Raw genomic sequence first — 27,420 nt, 5'->3', positions numbered from 1 at the left:
AGGAACAGAACTTTCCTAATTTCTGACATCTTCAAACCAAGAAAAGATTCCTGCCTGAAAACCATGCAGTTACACAGCTAGCACAGGCATAAAGGAACAAAATTTAGTAGCTTGTGATAGAAGTCAAAACAACTGACATACAAATCCCAAATACAATGATGCTCAAACTTTTACATATCCATTCTTTCATAAGCTTGTTTTGAATAACACTTTCCACGCTCCTTGTAATAGACCTTGCTATAAAATTTTACATTCTATGTGGAAAAGATACTCCAGGAGAATGAAAGAAGACAGAAGAGTTCTCTTTTCAAAGCCCCAAAAGAATCAATTTAGCCTTTGAACCCAACCCCACCATGGAGAGAAAACCCCTTCTGCAGGTGAAAAAATCCTGAATGTGATGTGAAGCATCACATTCCCCATTCCCTTGCAGTTGTTATAGACAGGTGTAAGTCTAATGTTTAATATACATAAGTTTAACTGAAAAGATAATTGACCAAAAGGTATGTACACACACATAAATTTAATATTACATTTTGTGATGTAATTTGTGAAAAAAAAATTAAATATATGAATATATAACTAAGCAGCATGTTTATATCTTCATTTACTTATTTTCTCTAAAGATATCATAGAATCACCAAAAATACAAGGTCACACTGGATCAAAGGACATCATCTTGCTTGTTCAGAATGTCATTATGGAAGGAGCAGGAAAAGTAGTTGTATTACAAGTTGCCTTTCCAGCTCTCACAAACAAACTATTAATGGAGAAAGCCAGTCCTTTATGGTACATTACAGGACCAAGGTCACCTGGGAAGCCATAAAGCCTCCCTGGCTAGATGAGTCCCAGTAACCTTCTGCCCTTGCCAAGAGACTGATGGAAAAACCAGTTTTTCAGGAGGCTCTGACCTGGTGGTCAGACTCTTTAGAGACAGTGACACAGAGGAGGTGCCTGAGATTCACCTGCAGCACTAAGGCACACTCACTACTGTCTGCTGGAATTACCAGGAGCATTATAATCATGTTGATAGTCACAAGTTCTCTAAACGTGAAGACAGTCTAAACTCGGAGTCCATGTCAAGACTTCTGTCAGCTAAAGAAGAGCTGGCACAGAAACCATGGAGGAAGTGGTCTTGGAAATAACCTGTAAATAACATGCCTGACACTTTAAAGCATTGTCTTCACAGTACAGACTAAACTCATGCTTTCAATATGTGGCTAAATTACAAACTCTGTGTGTTTTCCCTGTACTGAATCCTTTCTCATATTGCCACGAGAACAAGAAGCAGTTTGACTTATTAAAACCTAATTAGCACACTACAGAAAACAAATTACACATATAATATAAAATGTATTAGAACCCAGTGCAGTTTCCTTCTATATTATTCCTTCTTTCCTTTATTAGGATTGAGTAATCAACTGCATTAGAAGTTGATTGAATGGTCAATGGAATGGTCGCTGCTGGTGACCATTTCACTGCACCTACAACTGGTTCCTGTAAACTTGCAGACTGCCAGAACCTCATAAGAGAAGGTGATATGGAAAAGAGGGGGGGAATCTCTAGGCTGTAACCAGTTCTTCCACACCAATATTTGGTTTCAGATTCTCTTTATTCCATCCCATGTGCTAGAATAATGAGGTTCTTTCTGTATTTACCAAAAGCCCTCTGATAAGATAATTTGTTTGTCATGAATCTATGAAAAGCCCTTTGAAGTTCTTCCTATGTTGGTCAAGGTAAAATATGATATTTTTGCTATAATTGTCTCAGTAGAAATCTACAAATTTAGGCACACACAATGAATAAATGGATGTGGTTTATTTTATGAGTTTTGGGGGTTTATTTGTGAGAAAGAAACAAATACTGAATAATGGTGAGAGACTACACACCTCCTTTAATGGACTGTCTGTGTAACTTCTGACTCTGTCCCCAGATTTGAGTATGATCTGGGACATGTCATTGAACTTTATGGAGCTGCAGTGCTCTAAACTGTAAAGAATAAATAGCTCCATATCAATAACTGATTAGAGGATGTTAGTTATGTTTAATTGTTTGGCTTTCTGTTCTTTAAAGCAGTCTGCACTCTAAAAGTGTTAACTGGATGTATCTCTAAAGATAAACCAGCTGTGAGTTCAGGAAATCAGACCCTATGAAAATGTCATTAATGTTACTTATGGAGTTTATAAATGTTTTATCTGTAATAGTTAAAGCTGTCACCTGAAAGGAAATGCAGTCTTGCACATTCCTATAAAATTCTTTTATATAAAGTTCTAATTATATATAAACAAGGGCACTTATTTCAGTTTTATTTTAAAACAGTATAAAATTAGGACAGCTTTTAATTTTGGTAATTAAAAAAATTTATTTCTGAAAATTAGTAATTTTGAGCATTCAATTAAGCATAGATGTAATTTCTGAAATAATTCCTCTTATTTCATAACTACTATGTATATAAAAAGGGCATTTCTCTGACAAAGGCTAGAACAACTGAAGTAATACATACAATTTGCTCTAATTCTCCAAAAAGCTGAAGTGAAGCAACAGCTTTATATATGTCTCTATGCCTTTTTAAAATAATTTTTTCTATTTCCAAGAGAGTTTTCTGACATTTTTCCCCGAAGTATTTAATTGGGTTTCATTTAAGGAATTCCTTAAAGCCTGTATGCCTAACTTTAAATATACCAAATGCTGTAATTAAAGCATATCAACTGCTCCAGTAGATAGTACTTACCTGTAAGCTCATCTCCTTCTAGGACATATTTAACTACTTTCTATGCCCTCATCACTGCTCTATCCAAACACCAAACCCTTCTGATGTCACAATAACGTGCCCTCAATGCATGAGAAATCAGCACCTGAACTAGTGAGGAAAAAAAATAAAAATCCTATGCACACTGTACTTTCTAAAAAAGGACTTTAGCTTATTTCAAATCATTTATAATGTTTCCACTTATCCACAATCTCTTCTGGTGAGAATGAGCACAGTGACACCACATTGTCTATCAGCACTACTCACAGGCACAGTTTTGGTTCATAGCATGATGCAAAGGATGTTTACAGCAATTGGCCAATCATAAATTCAAATATACCAGTCTCAAGTATTTCTGAGAATTTATCACATAATATTTTATGTATTTGAATCTTTGTTTGATATTTTCCACTATACTTTTTATTTGTATTGAAAGAGTCTAATTTCTTCATTAGAAATAAACACTACTGTGATGTGTGATCATTTAACAGGTAAGGGAAGAGATGCATAGTCCAAATTTCATGCTAGTTCTACACTGCCTCAGTCTAACTGATTTCTCTTCAAACATTTATATCAGTTTTACATCAGCATAATTGAATAGTTCAATGGTCAGTCTTATTTACACCTAAAGAAAGAAGTGAGCCCACAGCATTTCTTTTCATGAGTCAAACACCTTGTCCAAGGATTCAGTAAAAGTTCATACTCTCAACTCCACCTGTGTTTATGCAGATGCATGATACACACATTTTAAACAGGTATGCAAATGACAAGAACTGATGCCATTTAATCTGGGTTGAGTTTTTAACCCCCCAAAAGGCAAGGACATGTGGACTGTTTAATGCAGTCCCATCAGAGTCCAGCATGATCTCGACTTATAAGAAATTTCAATTAGTTATTCATTGCTTTCAGGTACTGTAGCCACTATAGCAATTCCACTTTAATTCCATCTGACTTCAATTGTGTTCAAATTATAGTAAAAAGGAAGAAGACAACAAGCTGTAAATATGAAAAGAGACAGAAAATCATTGAGAATCATGCCTTTATGAATATTTGATGAAGAAAGGTTAGATCTACTGCTGGTAAATTACTAGAAATTATGTCCATCATGTGACTCTGTCAGCAAAGGTTAATACAAATAGGTTTGGATTTAGTTGAGATGACAAGGAGGATTAAAAAAGATTTGTCCTGTCCTTGCTGCAATTAGTTTTTCTCCTATTATTATTGCAACAGAGTTTATTGTTAGGATTATGGTAACAGAACTCCCGCTCAATGAAATAATTTTGTTTTTCATAATACTGTGCCACTTTTGCAATAAATGTTTCATTTCTCCTAATCTACCTCTTTATTGTGCATTTGCTGAAGTGGAGATGCAATCATTAACCCATTTGTTGCTGTATTAAGTCTCACTTTGACTGAAGGGGCATTTTGGATGCCTTCCCATGGGCTGCACTCCTGCCCCTCTCCACTGCAGAGCAAGGGAGGAGGTGGTGATAAGGTGGCACATCACACATGACCCTTCAGACAAAACTGCTGATGACATCTGATCCTGTCTGCACTAACAGCTCTTCTGAGCTCGTGGTGATGGAGAATGGGAAACCTGGAAGCTGTTACTGTACATGCATGCACACAAATAAAAAGGAGGAGGTCTCGAAAATCCCACCCTTCCTCTCACATTGCAACTGATTCAAAGCACAAGCTAAAGTAGATTGAAAACTTGATATTTTCTACAGAAAGAAGTTGTTCATAAATCAGCAGCTTAAGCAAAGTTAAGTTTCCTTCCAAGATGCATTGCAAATTTTAGCTTAAATTCAAATGTTACATTTGGTCCTGTTTGCTGTATTTATATTGCTTTAAATACAAAATTTTGCTCCTCTGGACTTGGTAGCTTCTTTGTCCTCTTTTCAGTTTGAATATACACTTTTAAGAATTCATGGGTAGCAGAAATTTAAAAAATAAAAAATACAACTTTCTGTGTAATTCTTCTGATAAAAACATAAATTAAGACTCCAAAAGTGCACAGTATATTTGAAGGGTACACAGAATTGCTAGAAAGTGTTAAAAGTGGCTAGTAAATGACTAATTGGAATTGGCATGTGCAGCACAATTGATGGCAAGCAGTCATCCTTTGGTGGTGTCCACTGAGAGTTACATATACTTCTTCCACACTTAACACCACGTGAAAGAAGGGAATTTAACACATCAGGAAGCTCGCTGGATTATCAGAACATCTGATCAATACATTGACAACAATTCTGTCTAAAAGCACTGGGGCGACCCTAAGTAAGCTATGGGAAAGGCATTCAGGGCCTTTGCCAGTGCATTCCCTCTGACCCAGCATTCCCACTTCATCCCCCAGAGGCAGCAGGGCTCCCTTTCCCGAGCTCTCCCACGTAACTGCTTTCCAGCTGCCTGCTTCCATAAAATGCACCCTTCACAGCAGCCCTGACCCAGCTAAAACCAAAGCAAATAAAGACCCAAAAACCCCACTAGTGCCACTCAGAAGCACAAGAAACAGGGATTCAGGTCACACAGATGCAGCCCTGCTGCAGCCACCCTTCTTATCAGCTGCAGAGATTGGACTCGTGTAAATCTCAGCAAGGTTCTCAGCACCGTGGGACTCAGTGGGATACAAATGGCTTCTTCATGTACCAGCCTTGCTCAGAGAGATTTGAGTTACCTGTGGAGCAACTTTCCCACTCCCTGACATACACCTGGTGGTCCTGAAAGACATCGTGACAAATATCCACTCGCCAGATTTAATGCTCTAAAAAGCACCCAGATTTTATTGCTCCAGTTGAAGTTAACTCTCAAAGACAGAAGACAGGGATGCATGTGTCTCCAAGTACCTCAGGTAGCATTAGGGAAATGAAGTGCAATGAGAAAAAAACATTAAACTCATAGTATATGCAACATATCAAGTCAGACTGCTGTTCCCATGCACTGATAATGGCCACCTATCTTTGGGAAAAAAAAAAAGAAAACGAAAACGAAAAAGAAAAAGAAAAAGAAAAAGAAAAAGGAAAAGGAAAAGGAAAAGGAAAAGGAAAAGGAAAAGGAAAAGGAAAAGGAAAAGGAAAAGAAAAAGAAAAAGAAAAAGAAAAAGAAAAAGAAAAAGAAAAAGAAAAAGAAAAAGAAAAAGAAAAAGAAAAAGAAAAAGAAAAAGAAAACTTGTAAGAAAGGAAAAAAGAAACCATCTGAAAGTAGAAATGTACTACAGGAGTCATGGAACAGACTATAAACTTTTAAACATGTTGACTGCTATTAAAAAAATTCAGAAAGAAGTACAACAAAGAGAGTCACAGCTATAAGCTAAAATATGCACATAACCACTGGAAAAAGAATTGCATGTCACTGGGCAGGAAAAATGAATTTCTCATGTTATCACTGACTTAATTATGTGTTTAGCCCTGACACCAGGCAGCCTGTGAGAATAATTCTATGTATCTTTGCAAGGCAATCCATAGAGTGAGGGTTATTTTAAGGATATGATCCACATTCCAGAAATGCATCAGTCACTGAATTTTGTAACTTTTAACTAAAGATGTGAATATCGCTCCATGATTGTCCAATTTGTCACTTTTTCAATGACTACCAAATGATTCCTCAGAGACACAGTTCCTTAAGTCTATCTTTTTACAGTGGAATCAAAGTAAAAATAAAACAACCTGAGGTCTTCAGCTTTAAAGACAACATAATGAGATCAGAGATTCTGCTTGAGAAGGAATTAACTTATGGCTGATTAATGAAAGTAACCTTAAATAGTAGGCATCCTGCCAAGAACAGGATACTATAATAAATGGGTAGGAAATAACAGGCACCTTTCAAGGGGCTAGGGCACAGCAGCCTAGAAATCTGAGCAAGCTGCTTTCAAATTTGATCCCAGCAACCTGGAATGACCAAGTAAGTCATATCTTTTATAATGTCCTTCATAAATTTGCCCCTTCCGTGTATTCTATAATGATGTAGATAATGGATTCAATTAGTTGTTGATAAAAAATGTTATTGTATGATAAAAACCTCTGCATGTTGTTGCAGGAAAAAACCAGAAATATTCATTAATAATAAAAAAATCTTCTCAGTCTTATGAACCCTAAAGATCCAAAAACTCATGATTTGCTCCCTTTGACATCAGCAGTATGTTTTGACCATTGCTGTAATACATGTTAAGTATCTTCAACTCAATTACTATTGGTCCCTGTTCTGTTTGTCCAGCATAAGATCAAGGTCCAAAGAAATGAGTTTCCAAAAGACACTTCACTGGTCTTTGACTTTTACTTGCTACTTCTTCCAGCCTCAAATGTACTTGGTTTCATGTTCATATAGCTGGTTCTTTACATTTCCTTCAGGTTGTTATCACATTTTAGTACATCAGCCACACCCTGGTCCAGCAAAAAATGTGCCTTAATATTTTATTCCACAGGACTGCTGATTTCCTTTGCCATAAGTGCTGAGTCCTCAAAGAGATGAAAACCAGTTTGTTTGGGATTTTTTCTGTTTAATTAGCTTTGCCTACAATCAGCTTGTTTTACCTTGGTTATTGAAACTAAATAGTCTCAGAAAATAAAAGTGAGAGGCTGAACACTGTTGTTCCTTGGTGCTGTACTTTCTTCTCCTAAGCTTAAGGAGACTTACTTACTTAATTTACTTACTTAAGTTAGTAATTAATGTTTCTAGGTGCATAAACTATAAGCTTGGTCATGCCAAGCTTTTAAAAGGTGGCATGACCTTCTTTTTTTCCCTTCAAAAAGAGTGAAAGCACAATTGCAGATATATTTTTTGATGGAAAATTTAGGATCAATATAAAATCTAGACATCTAGATCTTGTCGAGCTCAAACTGTTAACAATCTCACAATGTTTGCATAGCCTGGTTCTGAGTCATTCACCAGGCACTCATTGTCAGACATGGGTCTCCACAGAACTCCTGATTCTCTTATACACAGCCTGTGTAAGCAGGCCTGGAAGGTTTAGCAATGAAACACATGTAATACAGACATGAGTGTATACACAGAACTATTCAGCACTGCCACAGGAGGACAGAAGCTCTAGCTGCTGTCTGAAATCAGTAAAACTATCTATCACAACAGAAACTGCTAAAAGGTTGTAGGTGATTAGAAATGGATTTCCCTGAAATCAATTAAATCATTTGAATATGGCCAGGTGTGGACAGTAATTTAATTTCACTTGTCAGAAGGAATGGACAATGTGTTATTCTACAAATCAGCTGGCTTCACCAGTGGCTGTCAGAGGAAGTCAAGAGTTTGATATTGTCAGAGGGGTTATATTCAGCTCTCAAGATTGCTCATGTGTGTCTTTGATAGTTGAAGAAGAAACCAGGCAACCATACATTGCTTTTAATGTGCTTTCTTTAAACCTAATGCTGGGCACACAAATCTGATACAGCTTGTAATAGCACGACATGCTGACAGCATGCTTTTTCTCATCAATCTTATATTAGCTCCATTGCTTAATTTCCTGTGTACATGTATACTGTGCACTTCTGTAAGTGCATTCATTACATGGCCCATCTTATGAAAACTAGTGACTTAGCTGTATTTCACCTGTAAAGAACCTAACTAAGACACTAAACAACCAAATGTTTTGTGCTTGTGACCAAAGGTAGGATTTATGTGACAGACACCTACATCTTCAGGAAAAAGTAAAGTTATCCCAGGTTGAATGGACACCTAGGAAGGCAAAACAAAAATTACTTTGACAGCTTGGGGCTCAGAGCAAAGAGGTTAATAATTTGCATTCCACCTGCATGACAAAAACCAACAAAGTACCATAGAGATTCTCACAAGGAAACATTGAAGCCAGGCTCTTCAGAGAAGACAAGGGGTAACAGATCAAAACTGAAACAAGAGATATTTTAACCAGATATTAAAAAAAAAAATTCTTCCCATGAAGACAGCCAAGTAGTAGAACAGGTTGCCCAAAGAGGTTGCACTGTCTCCATCTTTGAAAGTTTTCAAGCTCTGACTGGCTAAAGCCCTGAGCAATCTGATCTGACCTCACTGATAATAATGCTTAGAGCAAGAGGTTAGTCTATACAGCTCCTGAAATCTCTTTCAATTTCACTTATTCTATAAATCTGTGAACTAAAGTTTTTGACCTCTTTTCATTAAAGATATTTTAAATGCAGATTGTGTCTTTTCAGAGATGTAATCTGTTTCCATAATAATATGCAACTGAAAGATTCTTACGTTGAAGGTAAAAATGTTGACTTACTTCCAACTTCCCAAAGAAGGATGGGCAAGAAAGAAAGAAAGAAAAAACCCAAACCTTTATTGACATAAACCAACACAGACTGGCTTAAGTTTTCCCAAGTTTTAACATTATAATTAGGGAACAAGAGGTTTTGTTCCAACTTTGGGTTTCTCACAACATCCTGCCTCAACAGGAATTTGCAACTACCTTAAGCACAAATTGTTCTTCCAAAGAGATGTTGACTTTTGTGGTGTATTAAACAAGCAATACAAAACTGTACAGTGACGCAAGTGCTTCAGGCTAAGCTGTACATAAAACAGCTCCTTTCCCCTGGGGACTCTCTGGAAGTATAGACAAGATTAAAACTAAATTTCAGTGTTTTAGCAATAAGTGGTCAGGAAGAAAAAACAATTCATACAAGTTTGCTCATTGTTTCATTTCCAGGTGAGAAATTATTTGCCTACCTACAGAGAGATTGAGTAATTGCCAAGGGAAAAATAGAAACAGTCCAGTCTTTTGGGGGGGCATGAAAATCAACATGCAGTTATACACCTTTGGATCCTTCTTCCAAAGTATCTCCCATTTACAGAAGGTTGCTAGAGTCGCCCTGGCCAAAGATTCTGAAAAATCTGCATTTCTGTCTGCAGGGGAAAAGGGACAGAACCACGCAAGGGCACCAGAAATCACAGCAAGGGTTATTTTAGCCTGCTAAAGCCTCCAAGAAATCCTAATGGACTTATAGCTGGCTTCAGATGGAGGGAAAAGAAGGGAAGTTAGAAAGAAAGAAATCTTCACAACACAGTGTTTTACAGAGCAGAAATTCCATTGAGGCTTTTGATTATTTACCTTTAGATTGTGCTGTTGTGCACTTTTTTCCTCATTGGTGTGGAATGACCTACCAAACTCTCTTCTGGAAGGGCAAGTTCACCAACAGTATAAGCTACCCACAGCAGTGAAAATTCTGACTTTTCTGTAGAAAAGTTTTCTATGTCATGTTTTGGCAAACATGCCAGATACAAGGATAGTGACAATTTGCATTTGAAGTGTACAGGTTCTATAGGAAATCAAATGGCTGAATATGAAATATTTATATTAGGATAGTTCTAGTCTGTAGTTTTCTATGTGAAAATTAATCTGGAAATTGCTAATGCACTGACAGCAACAAAGGGCTCAGAAGAGGATGATGTCCCAAGTTCTTAGCCAGGCTTTGGCCAATTATGTTTGCTACCAGTGGTCCCCATATGTTGAGAAAGCTGTCCTGTATGTGTAGAGTGGATATAACTAACAAGAAAGATTTGTGAAGCTTTCATTTACTTTTTTCAAACATACATTTTGCAGTTTGTAGTGCCTCATATTATGGCCTTATTCTGCTGTTCTCATTCAGACAAGACACTCATTCACTTGGACAGAGTGTTCAGTTTTATGTAGAAAGCATGCTCAGATTAATTTATCTTAAATGGTAAACAGTAATTCTGGAGAGAAATCCAGCAAGATTAATCTATACATTTTCTTTCCCAAAATTGCTGGATTATCTTTGTGTTTTAACGTAGACCTCACTTCAAACTGTTCTTTTCTTTCTATTTAGATTTCAAAGTACTGCAATCACTTGTGCCAGTTTCAGCAATTATAAGTGTTATTTCTTCTAAAATACCATATTTTAATCAATGTTACATAAAGATATATGAGTTTCTATTATACGAATGCAGTAAATTCAATCTCTAGAAAAGACCTAGATGTTGTGTTTTGTGAAATACCTTTGTATACTCCAATCAGCAAAGATTTAAACTGGTAAAGACACTACACACCAAAATTTCACCTTTAAAATAAGTCCTTTCCACTGGAAGCTCATGCTCAGTTTGACAATTCCTGAAAAGTTATTTGGAGGTTATAATTGTTCAGTTGATCTCCACCTATGCTTCAGTAATCAAAACAGTAGCATTGAATTTTTGACAACTGCAGTGTAATATTAGACATGTGCTGAAGTTAACTCTTGTAGGATTCATAAAGGGAAAAAATACTTTCTTTTAAAGTCTTTGACAATTAAAAGTTTTTCTACAGAACAAAAATAACTCTACTTATAATGTAACTTCCATGTTTCAGCTTCTGTTTCTCCCAGCTCAAAGCACTTTATAACACTGGTCCAGATAGTTCATGCTTTATGCTTGGAAGCACTTTCATTAACTATTTATGTAGGTACAGAAAGCAAGATTTGGTCCATGATAAATAATAAATCTTCAATAGATTTAGCTGGGATCTTTTCAATGAAGCATGTTTTCACCAGAAAATCCTAATTTCTTGAAATCATAGAAATTGATGGAATGGGCTGGTTCCAATTTATTAAAGGTTTCAAAGATATTTTGGAAAGCCATTTTCAATGGCGAGAAAACTCATTCTAACATATTTGAAACAAGTAACTTATATTTAACTAAATATATCCAAAAGATCTCTCAGAAGTCATACATATTTTTAGAACACAAAATACTTCACTAACTTGTGCTAAAGTGTCTTCTGAATTGAAGGTTATGGTAAATTTTTAAGAATTTGACTTTTTGTCCCTACAGAAACTGTCTCAAGTACTGACATTTTCCCCAGGAATTACAGCTGCCCTTTGTATCAGTATTCCTTACTACTATTTACATTTTCTGTAGAAATAAATTAATTACTTAAGATTACAGAGTAATTGGATCTTAGGACAGTGGGAAACGAATTTATTCTGTTTTCTGGAAAAACATGGAAACTGTACTGCTCTATGCTTCTGTGAACATCAATGAATAAAGCCTAACTCCCTATCCAAAGGTGTGATCCCACTTCCCTAAGCATCCCTGAGCCAGCCAGGATACTCTGAACAGATTATCCAACCGTACCCAGAATAAAGTGCATTTCTCTGATCTGGCCAATTAAACTGGGCCCTCAACAAGGTGATGGACATGGGGTGCTTCACCAAAACCTCCTTCAGCTCATTTAAAGCCATCCAGGTGAATTTGCTGCAAACAGGCAGTCTGACCAGCACACCCAGATGGAATAAGAAGGGACACGTGGAGCTTCTCTCCCACCCTTTCACTGATTGGTAAGAACTGGACAGAGCCCATTCTGGCTGAGTGTCCTCTAATCACAGTAAGTGCTCAGAACCTAAGAAAAGGAACAGGCTGCAGCTTAGGAAAAACTCCAAGCCAAACATGGTACAGAAAGGAAGAATATCACACAGATGCCAAACCCATGCAGCTGAGAAAGGCTGATCAGAGGAAGGAACAAGTCCCACCCTGTCCCACGTCTGCAGGCTGCTGCCTTGGTCCTTCAGCCTCCTGTGGGCCTGACAGGCAAACATTTGTGTTCCTACTGATTCCCCACCAAATACAAACTTCAGTTCTAGATCTGCTCTGAGACAAAGCCTCTGAGGATATTACCAGCCACCTAAGAGATTGCCAGGATCTCCCACAACAGCTACCCCAAAGTGAAGCAGTCATTTGGGTTAAACAAACAGAAAAAAATTAATGATTCTGGAGCAGAAGGGAAACAAAGATGATTCCTGTAACAAGGTAATCCTTTCTACCCTGTCTTGCACAATTCCAGAACGTGACTAGCAACTTTTAATATATGATACATATTACATATCTAAATCATAAATATTACAGTTATTTATGACAGCAAACACAAGAACCTATTATTTGCACATAAATGGATTCTGAAAAAAAAGGAAGAAAAAGGTTGTACAACATTTCTGAGAGATGGCTTAAAGAACAAGAACTTAAAGAACTTGTACTCTGTGATTTAATTTTAGCATTTATGCAGTTACAATTAACCTGAGGCACTACAAATTGCCATGGTAAGCTATCAAAAAGGCTGAGTCAGGACCAACTGCTGCCATCAAAGACCCTGAAAAGCAGAGTCATCTGTCCACTGGATGTTGTTTTGGTGCTAGCTCATTTATTAGGGTGCAGGGAACCCAACAAAATCAGCGATCCTGCCAAGGAAAAGTTAAGGGATTGGCTTAAATTAACAAGGCATGCCAGCAGATATAGAAACTTAACTACACATAAATGTCTCAATTGAGCTAGAATTTTCAAAGAGCTCAAGTAGAGAAGTTTTCATTTTACATAAAAAAGGGAGGCAAAAGCAGTGATTTTGTCATGGTGAGAGTTTCTGAGCCCCTCCTTCACAAGGGCAGCAAAGAACCCACTGGCTTTTGCTAGGAGACCACCCACAGCACCTATAGTATATTGGAAATGTCAAGAGTGAGCTGCATGTAAAAATAAAGAATGTGTGCCCTATTTCCTATGGAACACCTCAATATGGCATGCATAATGTCTTAAAATTTTCCACTGAAATATTGGCTGCTACCCTGGTCCAATCTGGACTGTCACTCAAATGTCAGGACAGAAAGAGAAAATGCTGGGCTGAGTTTTTCTCCCTTGCTTTAGACTTACCAATAATTTTACTGTCAGTCACCACCTTTTTCTTGCCACTAATGGTACTCCCTAAAAATCTGAGAGGTGGCACGAGCAATTCTGAGAGCAGCACTCAGCCCACCCCAGAGTGGACAAGCACCTGAGGTCATTACACTTGTGTGACCTTGTGGCAGCTGCTCCCCAGGTTGGAGTTATCAGACTCCCACTTCCAACACAGAAACTCATTTCTGGAATTGTAGAATAAGGTACTACAAGCCACACTGCTGTCACAATGGTATAAGGAAAGGATTCTTCTCTAAAAAAAAAGCAAAGAAAAAGAGCTGACAAACAAGGGCACATGCAGCTGCACAAATGTAGCCAGAGAGTGCAATTCTTGGGCAGTCAGAATATTGCTACTGAATCATTTTCCTGAGAAAAATCTTCAGAGAGGCAGTGGTGAGATGCTTTTATCACATATTAGGAGTAGGTTATGCAGAAAACGCCACAAGGTAAAGCTGCAAGGCACAAATATGGCATTGTATTATAAAAAGCCCTGGTTTACATTATTTTCCAGTTGAGAAAAAACCAAACCACAAACCGTGAAAATGAGATATGCAGGTCATCTGTGTTAATTTGCTGCTCTGACTCAAACCTCTAGATTTTAACACAGAAATGCAAAACACAACTTTCCAACATTCCCTGGTAAGCAGCTGCTATATGAATAACTGGAAGAAAACCTTTATGCTTGGTCACACCACCAGCAGGAGACAACTGGCTTTCCTCATGTAATACAGGGAATTGCAGCCAGTACTTCATTAAAACACATGACACTTTGGCAGACATGGATGCTGAACATTGCTTACTGCTCACATCTGTGGGTAAATGACAGCAGGCTGAAACTGTTGCCTTCCACTAAAGAGCAAGTACATGATCCAGTGCAGTTAATCAATAAGATAATGGAATGAATCAATAGCAAAGATTTTTAGGAGGTCTTAATTAAACAAACACTTGCAGATACAAATGATGTCTTCAATCTATTGATGGTGCCAGGGTGAGGGGTTAAACACGAACAAAACCATCAACTTTATTTTACCAGCATCTATTTCTCTGAACTACCCACATAGCATTTTGTCCTTTGCACTGGCCCATCACTGCATCCCTATCCATTTTTACCACCACATTACACAGGCAAATTAGCACATAATAAAGAAAAAGAGACGAACTGAACACCCCGCTGAACAATTCAAGATGTGATGACAAAGCAGATAATTCACTGCTCTTTCTTCTCTTTGAAAGGTGTGTGATTACCTAGTCAGAAGTCCTAATAAAGCCACTTTCCAGCTGCAAGGTGCACAATTAGAATAATTAAAGAATACCTAAATTGATAGACCCATTAATGCAAAAGATCTCCATGGGCCTCCTGCACAAACATGATAAGTCGATATTTTTGATTCTCCCAATGGTTCTGTGCCAGGCACTGTTTTAAAGAGACATCAATCTATGATGTCAGCATTTATCTAATGAACCTTCAAAAATCAATGTCAAGATGGCCTGCTACATGTCTGCACCCAATTTGTCCATTCCCCAAGGGACAATAGGTAAAACAAAAACACTGTTTTGCATTCTGCTATAAGGGAAGGATTCTTTTTAATATTCTGCAGCATCATGGGAGGGATTCTTTTTAACAGATTTCTTGGATGAAATCAAGCACAAATTAGGCAAACATTGTATCTGAGAACCATTTATTGATAATGAAGGATGTGTCCCTACTAGAGAGGAAGGGAAAACTAAGTGGGGGTGAGGGGGGAAGAGAGACCAAGAGAGAAAAAGAAAGACAGAGGTAGAACCACCAGAATCCCAGGGTGCACAGTTGGCTTCCAACCAGCAGGTCAAGGTGCGTGCTGTGAGCCCTGGCAGCACAATTTCTTCCCTGCCTCAGTCACTGTGTGCTCAGGTTCACAGCACATCTCTCTGAGCTTGGTTTCTCACACATTTTGTCTGACATTGAAATATCCCCTTCTCTAACACGTCCATGGGGAGACCATCCATTAGATTTCTTGGGATTCCCTCTGCCAACCTTGTACCCAAATCAACTGCCTTGTGAGTGTGTGGTCCCATCAACCCTGGTCGGAATGGGGGGAATCCTGAGTGACATCCTCAGACTGAATCAGGAGGTGAAGATCAGAATGATGTAGGAGCAGTGATGGTGGAGCACTGATGGGATTGCTGTGGCATGCCACTCCCAGCCCTAGGGTTCCTGGACCTGTAGGCTCCTTGCCTGTCTCAAGCCTAAGCCTGAAGGCAGTTTGGCACTGGGATAGAGGTCCTCACAGCCATAGGTGGCACAGACTGAAGAGGTTTTTCAGGGAAGCAGCAGGCTGCTGTGGGCAGTGGCAGGCAGGCTTGTGGAGAGGTGAAGCAGGGCAGAGAGAACAGGTGTGGGCAGGTAAGGCAAGCAGGGACAAAGCAAGGTGGAGCACAGGAAGACAGGATGCAGGCAGGGTGAGAAAAGGAGCAAAAAGGGCATGAACAAATGGAAAAGTGAACCAAAAACCAGATGGGACCCAGTTATGACTTATTTAATTGCTTTTTATATGCTAAGGTTCCTCCCATAGTCCTATCCACTGAGGATGGCCATTGCCTAGTCAGGAGAATTGTCCCCCAGCAGCTGCACTTTCCCCACCTCTCAGGGGAGTCACTGCAGCCCAGTGGTGGCAGTTTTCTCTGCCCTGGTTGGCTGTCAGGTGAAATCCCCACAGAGACAGAGCTTCCTTCCATTTTCTAAAGGGGTCCTGCTCAGAGACTGGAATTTTGGCCATCTCCACCCTGCCCCACGTGCCAGCTGACCTCTACACGTGCCATGTGTTAGGGCTCTCAGCACGTGCTGTACAGCTCCTCTAGCAACTTCCCACCTGCTGTCAGAAAATGGATTCTTAACTCACAGTTTGAGAAATAAAATCGGACAGTGTTGAGGCATAAATAAAAATTAAATTGGTTGCTTACACATTGTAAGAGAAGAGGAAAATGCCTGTGACCACCCTATCTGGTCTTGACAAAGGTAATGGATGGAGGGAAACTTGACCTGGCTGTAGACAACAAGAATAGGTTTCCAAAGACAATAGGTATTCCAATCCCTGCTATATTTTTATATATATATGTATATAAACAATAAGTATTCCAAAAAGAAAAGGAAATTATGTGGCTTAAGGGCCTCTAAAATTGCCTTTGTCAGGCTTGCAGTACAATGACAACCAGGTGATTTTTTTTTAAATTACTTTAATCAGGGTTCTTAAGGATAACAAGATTGCCTTAGCTATTAATATCATTCTTTTCCTTGTTGCCAGTAGTACATTCCTTGGTAGAATTCTTGTTTAGACCTGAGAGCCAGGGTGTTCAATCCCCTGCATAACTATTAGCAAGGAGAGCCACTTAGCTCTGCTGAAGCAGTTCTTTTAGCTATTTTTTTTGTTAGTGTTTAGACTCAACTCATCCTCACTATTCTGTCCACAAAATTCCCTGAAACTGATATTTTGACACTGTATCAGACAGAAAGTGGAGGTCTAAGTTAGCTTCTCCCTCTCTCCTGTTTGAATAATAAACTGGTCTCTCTAGTTGCTCTGAGGTAGGGCTGCCTCCAGCTTGTAACTGGAGGTGACAGGTACTCTCTAGCAGATGGGCTGTCTTGTAATCTTTTTCTTTATTCACAGCAACTCTGTCTCTTCCTTCTGTTCAGACTATTTACTCTTGTTGGTAGCATGTAAACAGTTAGCTATGCCTTAGACAGTTCAAAGATGTGCTGTGTGGGTGAATTAGTTGTTGCAGGATGCCTGTCTGCCTTCGTGCACACACTTCTTTCAAACACTGCCGTTTGCAGATTTCTGCCCAATTAACTGACGATGACGGAGCCCAGCCCTGAGCTCCTTGCCCAGGGAAACCTCCCCTGAATTCAGGACAAGCTCTCAGGAAGCAGAAAGCTGAGAATCACTCTGAAGATGCCACAGTTTCTCCACACTAAAATGCTGCCTGCCAAATATTTAGTACACTTGCAAAACATTTGCATTCTTATCTAAATACAAAGCATGCAATTTAATTCCTTGCATAGCACTTGTGTTTCTCGATGAGGTGGAATGAATTCAGGTTTTTTTTCACATATAAAAATTATACAGAATATTTTCTTCAATGCATGTATTCTAAGCAACTAGGGCAGCACTGACAAACAGGACAGCTTCTGCAAACTACTGATGTCTCATGACATGTTCACTAATATTTCATAATGGCTTTTTTCCTTGCCTGTCTGCTGTAGAAGAGCTGCTGATTTGTCTTTACTCACAGATAACACACTGGGGCCAAGTTTTCCATTTGATGCAATCACATGAGAACTGCATTTGATTGCTGATATCTTGGCAAATGGATTTTGTATTTTAATGCCAACAATGTTCAACTCATCTTTCGGGAAAACTAACTCCCTACGTAATGAAGTTTCCCTCCACATAAATGTACACTCTTGCATGTTTATGAAATGCTCCTTTTTAAATTCTTCTTAATGCAAGTGAAATTTTCAAATCTGCTCAATTGTACCAATCTGTTCTTTTTGGTACATACCCTCATGAACCTTCCTAGGGAATCTGTTTTTAACTGTATTTAATGTAACATGCTTCTTTTATTAAAACGCAACTCAGTTTTCAAAAACAAGTATGCAAATTAATTTTAAAAGATACCATTCAGTTCTTCAAAGAGATTTCTATAGATACATAAAGTTATACCAGCATGGGAACTCAGCACTTGCTGTGCAAAATGCACCACCAGTTAAATGAGTAATAAATCAGGAGCCATTTCATACATTAGGGTCACAAGAGAAGAAATTTTCCTATGCTTTATAGCACCTACATTTCCTCTTATTTTTAGAAGGTTATGTCAAGTTTCCAAATTTTATCTAAACTTGTCATTCTGGTCTGCTGTTGTCTGGCTAATAAATAAATTAAAAATGTAATAGATAAAAGTCACTGGACATGTTATGCACGTTTTACTGGTTACATTCTTAGGTGATATCCTAAGCTTCATCCTTGGCTATTGCCTAGTGAAACTATTTTAATTGATATTTGGGGTTTTCATCTCCTGGGGGATGCCACTAAAGGCCTGTGCCTCCATGGCACTTTGGCAGGTCAACTTATTAATAAAGACTTCTGTGGAAAGACTGAGAGGGACTTGAGCGTAAGTCAAGTGAAATCACAGATTCTATAAAGAAACTCTTTCAGAAGGCATGTTGCACTCAACAACACAGTAATTGCTGAAGAAATGATTTGCCCCAAAGTCCTCATTTTACAAATGGTGGGACAAGCAGGCAACAAAATAAATCCCTCTTAAATGTCTTTATGAACCTATGCCTGAGCAATGACAGTACAAAACCAGACCAGCACTGACAGTACATGATCCCTAGTATTATGTCAGAATAGTCATTAATTCTTTAGCTTCATAGCTGAGAATTCTTTAGGAAGCAGTAAGATACTCCTTCAAAATCTATCAAGAACTGAGTGGTCTCCATCTTTCTTGAGAGATCTTTGAAAAGAAGATCAAGACTTAAAACATTATGGTGTTTCAATTTTAATACAGGTGATTTACGTTCTTGTTGAAAAGGTTGAACTAAAGCTATAGCCAGACTCAGCATGTGTGCCATGGTCTCTGGAAGCATGTTATAAATGCAATCTAAAATCAATAGCAAGAAACAATTACAGCATCTGAATACCATTTGGGTGAAATAAGCTGATGCTGGTGAAGCAACCAGCAAATGTCTGTCAATACCTGCAACAAAGTATTCCACAGCATTTGCACAAAGAGGGGTTGAGTAAATATCAATAAAGCAACTCCTACTACAAACAGTAAAAATGATAAAATCAATATTATAAAATAAAAAGGTTAGTACACAGATGAACACTGTGATGTAGACAGTGCTGTGTTAGAAGTGTTGCTAAGTTCCTGCATCTCAGTAAAGGAACAGACAATGACTGCATTTGTCCAGTGCTCTGATTAATCAAGAAATCAAAGAATACAGCCAATGGTATGCAAACATTAGACCACAGGCATTCATATGAAAATGTATTTATGTCCTACAGCAGGAGGAATCACAAATCTACTGCCCCTGCTAGTCCCATGCACTGTCAAGAATCCATCGAACTAGCCCACAGCATGCCAGCCCTGTCTGCTTAATGGGAAGACCCTCAAGGACTTCACATTTGTCCATAGAAAAGGCTTGAGTAAGAAAAAAAAAACCCCATTATTGCAAAATATTTACATTAAAGCATCAAATCCCAGTAAATTCTTTAAAGACCCAGAAACTAAAAGGGTAAAACTGCAAGTGACAGCCCATCTGCAAGATGCTGTCGGTGGCTCTGACCTGCATTTAAAACAGGGCTGCTTAGCCTTTAGAGCACCTAAAGTTGGCTCTGTTGTTTGCATTTCATAGAAACTACTTTTGAAAGTAAACAAGAACCTTTAGTGAATTATTTAGCATACAAATAAACCAGCAAAGAAGCCTAAGTAGGCCAATATGAACTAACTCAATTGAAATATTCATCTGTAAATAACTTTTCAATCTGCTGCTTTCACGTACAAATACTACATGGAACATTAGACACAACTAGCTTCTAGGGATATTTAGGCTCACTGGAGAGCAATTTTTATGTCTACTGGCATCTGTGGGTAGTGATATGGACTGACTGTTAATATAACCAACATAAAATTTATGTGAACACTCACTGCAATAGCAACACCCTGTCAGACAGCTGGTGGTTGATGCGTAGCACATGCGGATTTTATATGCACTGTGTAAACTAACCTTTGCAGAAAAGATTTAGCAGGTTTATTAGTTTAGGAAATCGCTGTAATTATGGATAATTCATAATGGCCCCTTATCCATTCTGTAGCAATAGCTGCTTTAATTTCGACTGTGTTTCTTTGAGCCATAAATAAGTGTGCTGATATCTTCTGCACAGATGTGGTATTCAACCTGTTCAAGTTGGTTGAGTTCTGCTTGTGTTTTAATGCCAAAAAAATAGTAGATAAGCCCATAAAAGGCACTTTGCTTGAAATAAATTAGCAAAAAATGAAGCTTGAAAGTTCTGAAACTACTAGTAGTTCCTTTAAGGGAGGAGAGGGTAAAACGCTGAATTTTTCCACAAAAAAAGGAGTGAACTAAATGGTCAGAGATCTGACCTGAGTCAGAACACCAGATTTGCATAATTAATCATTGGAAAAAGAGATATGTCTGTGACCTACATGTATTATTTACAATCTATCCAGTTTGTAATGGAGGGTTTGACCTCTGTGAGCCCTTCTCATAACACTGTGACTTTCCTGCTTCTGTGCAGAGCTCCTGCCTTCTCTGCAGTAGAACACGTGTGGTGTTTCCTAACTTCAATTCCCACTAAAAATTCCTGCAAAACAATTCCTTCTGTTCCCACTGCTCATTTAGTGGGCAGCACTTTTCCTGAATTTTCAGCTATCCCATGTCCTACTGGCTGGGAACTATCACAGGTCTCTCTGACCAAACCTCCACAAATCCAGCTTTCCTTCCATTCCTTGCCTTTGGACACAGGCATTCTTAGTGGAAACATTTCACAGACAACTCCTTTACTAATCAGGAACTATAGTAAGCCTATAGTATATAGTAACCACAAGGCCTATAGTAGCCAACACATCAAATCTGCTAGTTTTACAAAAAAAACAAAACCGAAAACAAACAAATCTGCTACACTTGTCACTTGTGACCCCATTGGTATCTTCTTTAGACAATTAATATAGACCCACACAAATTAAAAAAAAAATGATTTGAGGTATCTTTCAGAAAATGCTTAAGGTGGTTGATAAAGCAGCTTGAAGTATCAAAGGATCAGCAAGTGTAAAAACAAATACAATCCAGATTCTCTTGCTTCCAATTTATGCTTCTTCCTTTCTGGAAGAACCGTAGATTAGCATGGACAGTAAAGAATTTGGATACTGAGCTTTGCAGCAGATGACTAAGCACAATGGCTCAAGGTATTATTTCCTTGTGTATAAAAGGCAAAAATGTGGAGTGCTACGGAAAACCATCTAGCCTTGCAAGGCTCCTGCCACAAAATTACTGACACATTGCCTTTCCAGGGAGGGTGCAGCCTACATTTTTTTTTCTTCATTTAGATTTTATAGTAACCTTGAAAGTGCCATTAAATGACATAAATTCACATAGCATCATGGTAGTCAGTGGAGCACAGTAAACATGCCCTGCTTGGCATCAAGTCAAAGATGAGATGCTTTTCCTGGATTGTACTGTTTTCCCATCAGCTCAACTTACAGTGTGCCTGAAGAATGTGTAGCAGCCAAAGCACTGGACCTATGAGTTTAGTATGGACCTTCTAAAAAGATGTACCTTTTTTTTAAAGAAGAAAATACAAAAGTGTAAGTAGTCTGCTTGCAATCACCAAGGAAATACAGAATAATCACAGTTAACAAAGGGAGATGTAGCAGTCACCACACATACTGAATTTCAGGTTATCTAAGCCTTTCAACCTCTTGATGACAAATCACCACACCATTCTACTCATTTGCAGTCCAGGCTGAAGTGGTATTTATTGTGAGATCCAGACTTCAGATCTTGGATAAAAAGATCTTGGATAAGCAATGTTTCCAATCCATTGAATTAATACACTCAATTTTTTCATAAATGCTGGAATACAGTATAAAAAAAAGTCTTCCAATACCCTCTGCAAATCCATGAGGTAGTAAAGCACAACTACTGCTTTAACACCATCAAAAACATAAACACTGCAGTAATTATGTACCTTCTGGGTAGAGGCACTACAAAAAGAGGAGTAAAACATGAAGAAAACAAACTTTTTTTAAAGGAATTCCTAGGCAGTGACAGGAAACCACTGTATTTTCCTCACCCAAATCAGAGCTAAGATGAGAAAATGGAAATGGGAGAGATGAACTCCAAAGTTAGAAGTTTTGCTGTCAATGCAAGACACCTTTTGGCAGTATCCTCTTGCTCTCTGGGTTCTGACTAATATGCTTTGAATGAGATAAAAGCTCCTGCATTAGCATTCAGTTCAACCAACAAGAGCAATTGACTATGGAATGGAATTGCTTTGCCAATGGCATATTGCACATAAGCCGAGTGAAACTGCAAATCTCCATGCCAGAGGAAAATTTGAAATTCCCATTGCTTTTTTTAACATTGCATTTATTTTATCAAATAATGGCCAAATAATTCCAAATTGCAAAACTCAATCTGAATCGTAGAACTGAGCTGAAACAGTTGGGTTTTAGCCATCAGAACATTGGGCTGTTTTCTTTGTGGTGATGTTCAGCTTGGTGGGACTTGTGGCAGGTGAGCCTGACCTTCACGTTCACACTATAGCTGACATCCCTGGTGGGATGAGTTGACATCTGCCATAATTTATTCAGCAGTCATTTAACTCCTGCAGGCCATTGCACAGCTTTATATTATAAAGTCCAAAAAACATCAAAGATATAGTATTTTTGCCAAGAAGCTGAACAAACCAAACAAAATGTGAGTTTGATCTACCCTTCTAGAAGGTGATTTCAAGGGCCACAAAATTACTTTTTTTTTAAATAATCAAAAACCTGAACTTAAGATCAAATTCAAAAATTAACAAGATCTTGTTTGAATAAAACAGAGACATTTATCATGAGAAGCTTTAGCTTTGTAAAAATTGCACTTTTTGGTGAAGAAGTATTTGACATTAATTTAGATTAGCTCAAATGACTGTGACTCGGCAAAAATATGGTAAAATTGCAAGTTAGGCACTGCTGTGCTAATTCTTACCACAAAACTTTCAGAGTATTTGCTACATTTTATTAAATAAATCCTATACTTGAATAGGACATGAATCTTGATTTCTTTAAAAAGGCTTTACTGTTCAAGATTGCAATGGAAATATAAACCCTACCTGCTCAAAAATAGAAGCTGAAGACACAGTAGAAATGGTCTTAAAGAAGCCAAAAATGTCTATCTGGGGGTGAGGCCAGGCCTGAACAGGGAGGATGGCACCATCTCAGCAACAGTTGTGAGATAAACTAACGTCTGTTTAATCCGAATTCATAAACTCCTTTTTCTCCTGAGACATTTCTTACAGTAAAACTGTTCTCTAGGTACTCCAAATTTCTGCAACAACTAGAAAAAATCAGAAAAAAACCTCACACTAGGCTAAAGTGGCTATACGTGATTCTTAACAAATGCAACACTTGTTACAGCCTTGGACAAGAAGGAAGCACGTAAAGAAAATGAACAACTTGTCCAGGCTGGCAGTGCACAAGAGAAGGCCTGCAAGCCATGGAAGGCTTGTCTGAACAGGTACCCTATCACAAGGGGTGGGCAGAAGGAAAGAGAAGAACCAAACACACAGCAAAGGATAAAACAGTGCAGGAATGTAAGGGATAAGATCCAGCAGGGTAGATCTATTTTGACTGAAGCCTAAAAAGCATTCTGTGACGAGGAACTTGAGATAGGGCAGGGGCGAGGGAGAAAACAGATTTTGCCCTTTTGGTTTATTAGATTTACTTTATCTGTGCTTCAAATAAATTACAGCAATGGAGAAACCAGCTAGGCATTTGCTAAATAGTTTGAAAGTGCTGATAATGATGACCAGTGTATCTTACTGCACAAACGTTTATTATGTGACTCTTCATTACTGGGACTGTTTCCCCAGCTAACCCAAGCTCTTATTCTTCAGGGCTTCCAGAGGAGGGCATTATCAAGAGGACAGAATGCTCATGCTAGGGCAGCTCAAGAAAAGGGTGGCTGGAAGAGATCACATGGGGAGGAGGCCAAACACACCACGCCCCAACTTGTACAAACCATCCAGGCAATCTGTGCCCAACACTGTGCCAAAGAGGCAAAGAATGGAAAAGAAACTGGAAATGCATGAACTAAATAGTTCAGTGGGAGATGTGCCTGTGGTGTGTGGAAGTGCTCAGCAAGGAGGCTGGGCTAAACATCAGACCCATCCCACTCTGCTGAGCTCCAGCACACGGGACTGAGGGGGGCAGGCAGCACCCCAGGGCTCTGCAGGCTCTGCTCAAAGCTGCCAGCATGGAAAGGAACTGAGCACACTACAAGGAACTTGTACATCCGAGCAAAAACAGAAAACGCATGGAAAAAAATAATCCTGAGCAGTGGGATGTGAGGAAATGTATGGTTGACAGGTTTTCTAGTCCCTCTTCCAAGGATCAAAATTACTTCAGAGACTGCCTACAAAGGGAAGTTCCTTAAAAGGGGAAGCCAGTGGCTAGACCGAGAAGAAAAGGAGAAAAGCAGAGATTATAAAGTAAACAAAATAGAAACTCCAGTACATAATCTGTCTTTGGTTGTAACTCACTTCTTTCCTGAGAAATAAACTTCAAATTATCAAACATGAATAATGAAATTGAAGTCACAAAAGAGTGACTGAATTCAGAACTGGCCTTCAAGGTTAGATTACATCCCTTTGTCTTAAACAAACAAACCAAAAAAGCAATAAAACTACCATTAGCTTTCTAAAAAATATTTTTTAAACTACAAATAATTTTATTTTTCTTTACAAAAAGAAATGCATTTGCAGTAAGAGTTTTGAACATAAGAAACAGCAAACACTTTGGCACAGATTTTTAGCACTTATGTCTGACTGTAAAAGCTAAGGTACAGTATTTTTAAAAGCAGAATGTATTTCTTAAGTCACAAAGTCTTCATTGGATTTGCAGATGGGGACCTCTATTGGTATAAAATAATTACTAAAAAAATGACACCTGGAAACAGACCCATTGGCTCCCACAAAAATCACAATGGCCAAATTCTCATTTTCATTACACTAACATTAACAAATACCCACTTCAATTAAAATTGCAGGAATGAGCCCAATCAAATGCAATTAATATAAGAATTTGGTCCAGTTGTGAAAGAAATCAAGTATTCTTGGGGAAAAAAGCTACAAAGAAGAACTAATATACTTTGAAGTGAACCTTCTCATGCTCATGCCTGGGGCCCTGGTGTGCCTGTGCCTTATGTGTATTTTTACTCCAGCCTCCATGTAACCAGGCAGTGTTCTGGCTTTGGACTGACATCTCTCCGTGCTGGGCAGGATTTGCAATCCTTCATGACTATCTATTTGTCACTGCAGGTGAGTGGTAGCACTCAGGCTGATCCCCAGCCACTTTCACAGTTACTTATCTGTCTTTATGGATTCTTCCTGTGTGTCAAGTTGGTGCATAACAGCATTACTGTCAGGGTGACAAAATTGTCCCCAGAGTGTCACAAATGACTCCCCAGCCTTATGGCTGCAAGCAGGTAGTAACACATCGACACTGCCTTCCTCAGCTCATCTTTCTCCAGCCCTGACTCTTGTTCTGCACACACATTCCCCTCTATGGATGGAAACCCCAGCTAAGAATTCAGGCAGGTCTAATTTTGGTGCTTTAAAATTACCACCAAAAAAAAAAAGAGAGCAGAGTTTGCTTTCAGGGTGAAATATTTTTCTCTGAAAAGTCTGTTCATTTGCTGTATTAAATAGTAGCCTTTTGGGGAAAGAATATGCTGCAGAATTCCTGTTTTCTAAATATAGAAACCATGATTACAAATTCAAAATAGTGGCGAAAAATCTGCACACACTGATTTTTGCTGAATTCTATATGCTTTCCATGCTCTTAATGTTTTCACGTGTTTTATTGTCAATGAAAGCCTGGGTTTTTTTCCCTATAATTCTGCAGCATTTTTTACTCAATTGTATTCTGCACACAGTAACACCTTTTTTAAAATAACATGTTCTCCAGTTCTATATTGGGTGTTTATTTGCGTTAATTTAAAATCTAATTTGACAAGTGCTGGTATAAAACCCTTTTTTCCCCCCCTCATAATGTAAAATCATTCCAAGGAGAAAAAAAAAAGTTTAAACAATTTATATATAATTTGAAGAAGGCTGAGAATCTTGATAAATATAGAGAAAAAAAAATGCAGCAGCAGCAAAGCTTGTTCAATAATCTAAAATCTACTTAATGGTCACACAGTACAATCTAAGATTTTGGTGATTCTTATATGAACTGTGGTTTATGAAAATAAGCTGCTTCAAGTCCACTGTACTTTAATTCTTCTGTCCCTTCATCACCATGCTATATCAGCTCATCTCTCTGTGCCTCAGTTTCCCCAGCTGTGAACTGAAGATTGTTACACCAAATTTTCCTATAAAAATGCCAAAAACCTGCAGAGTAGTGAAACTAGTCAACATTAAAAATACACTGAGCTAAAACAAAAGCTTTTTTTTGGGGGGGAAGATAAACATTTAGAGAACGACCCAGGGTGTGTGTGAAATGCATGGTCAGGCAGCGCTGCCTCGAGAAATGCAGCTGGACCAAGGGTACCTGACCCTTGCTGCCACTGCCACAGCTGAGGACAGGAGTGCTCCCACCAACACATGTCTGGCTGTCCCTGCACACCCTCCCCACCCCTCGGACCATTTGTCCTTCACCTGACAAACACACATTGTCTGAGTTCTCAGATAGGTTCAATATGATTTCTGACACTGGAAAAACAAAGCTAAAAGCAATTTAGAAATACCTGCCCATGAAGTCAAAAGGCAAAATATCTAAAGCTTCTCCTGGAATCTCTGACCTCAGAGGCTGACATGGTTTGATGGGAAATTTAATGTAATAGTCTGAGAAAGCCAAAAGGCCTATTGTCAGCAATGAAGTCTGAAAGTTAGCAGAATTAATATAACTGTACAATGGAAGTGCCCTCGAGGGACAAGGCTGCAGAACCAGGGCAGAGGGAAAAATGACTTTTGAAGTCATTTCACTATGACATTCTGTCATCGCCGCTAAACGGAAATAAAAAAATCATCTGAATCACCACATGCTTCGGTGTGTGTCCCCTCCTTATCTAATATAAAGTAATAACACTGACGTCCTGTGCCCCACCTAAGCTGGGAAGGGGCTCTGCAGGGACTTCAGGAGCTCCATTTTGAATTGCTAAATGCAATAAGAATAAATGCAAGTGGGAGTCTGTTTAGCAGAGAATGATGTCTGGTCTGTAGCCCATCAAAGCCCAATAAATCTCAATG

At 38.5% G+C, this 27,420-nt stretch overlaps 1 protein-coding gene and 1 long non-coding RNA gene across 6 annotated transcripts in view; one reads left to right on the top strand and one right to left on the bottom strand.

The window, feature by feature from the left end:
• The window catches only part of FTO (FTO alpha-ketoglutarate dependent dioxygenase), a 221,445-nt gene that overhangs the window by 13,943 nt on the left and 180,082 nt on the right, over positions 1 to 27,420 (bottom strand). The gene's annotated exons all lie outside the window — the stretch shown is intronic.
• LOC132332627 (uncharacterized) overlaps positions 6,552 to 27,420 on the top strand; it is a 30,298-nt gene continuing 9,429 nt past the window's right edge. The window contains exons 1-2 of the long non-coding RNA XR_009487960.1: positions 6,552 to 6,646; positions 24,067 to 25,488. This is a non-coding gene — a long non-coding RNA (uncharacterized LOC132332627). The remainder of the gene's footprint in view (positions 6,647 to 24,066; positions 25,489 to 27,420) is intronic.

This window comes from Haemorhous mexicanus, chromosome 12 (genome assembly GCF_027477595.1).
Source record: "Haemorhous mexicanus isolate bHaeMex1 chromosome 12, bHaeMex1.pri, whole genome shotgun sequence".
Taxonomy (NCBI): domain Eukaryota; kingdom Metazoa; phylum Chordata; class Aves; order Passeriformes; family Fringillidae; genus Haemorhous; species Haemorhous mexicanus.
Note: the sequence above shows the minus strand (reverse complement) of the source record. Positions and strands in the feature narration are given on the sequence as shown.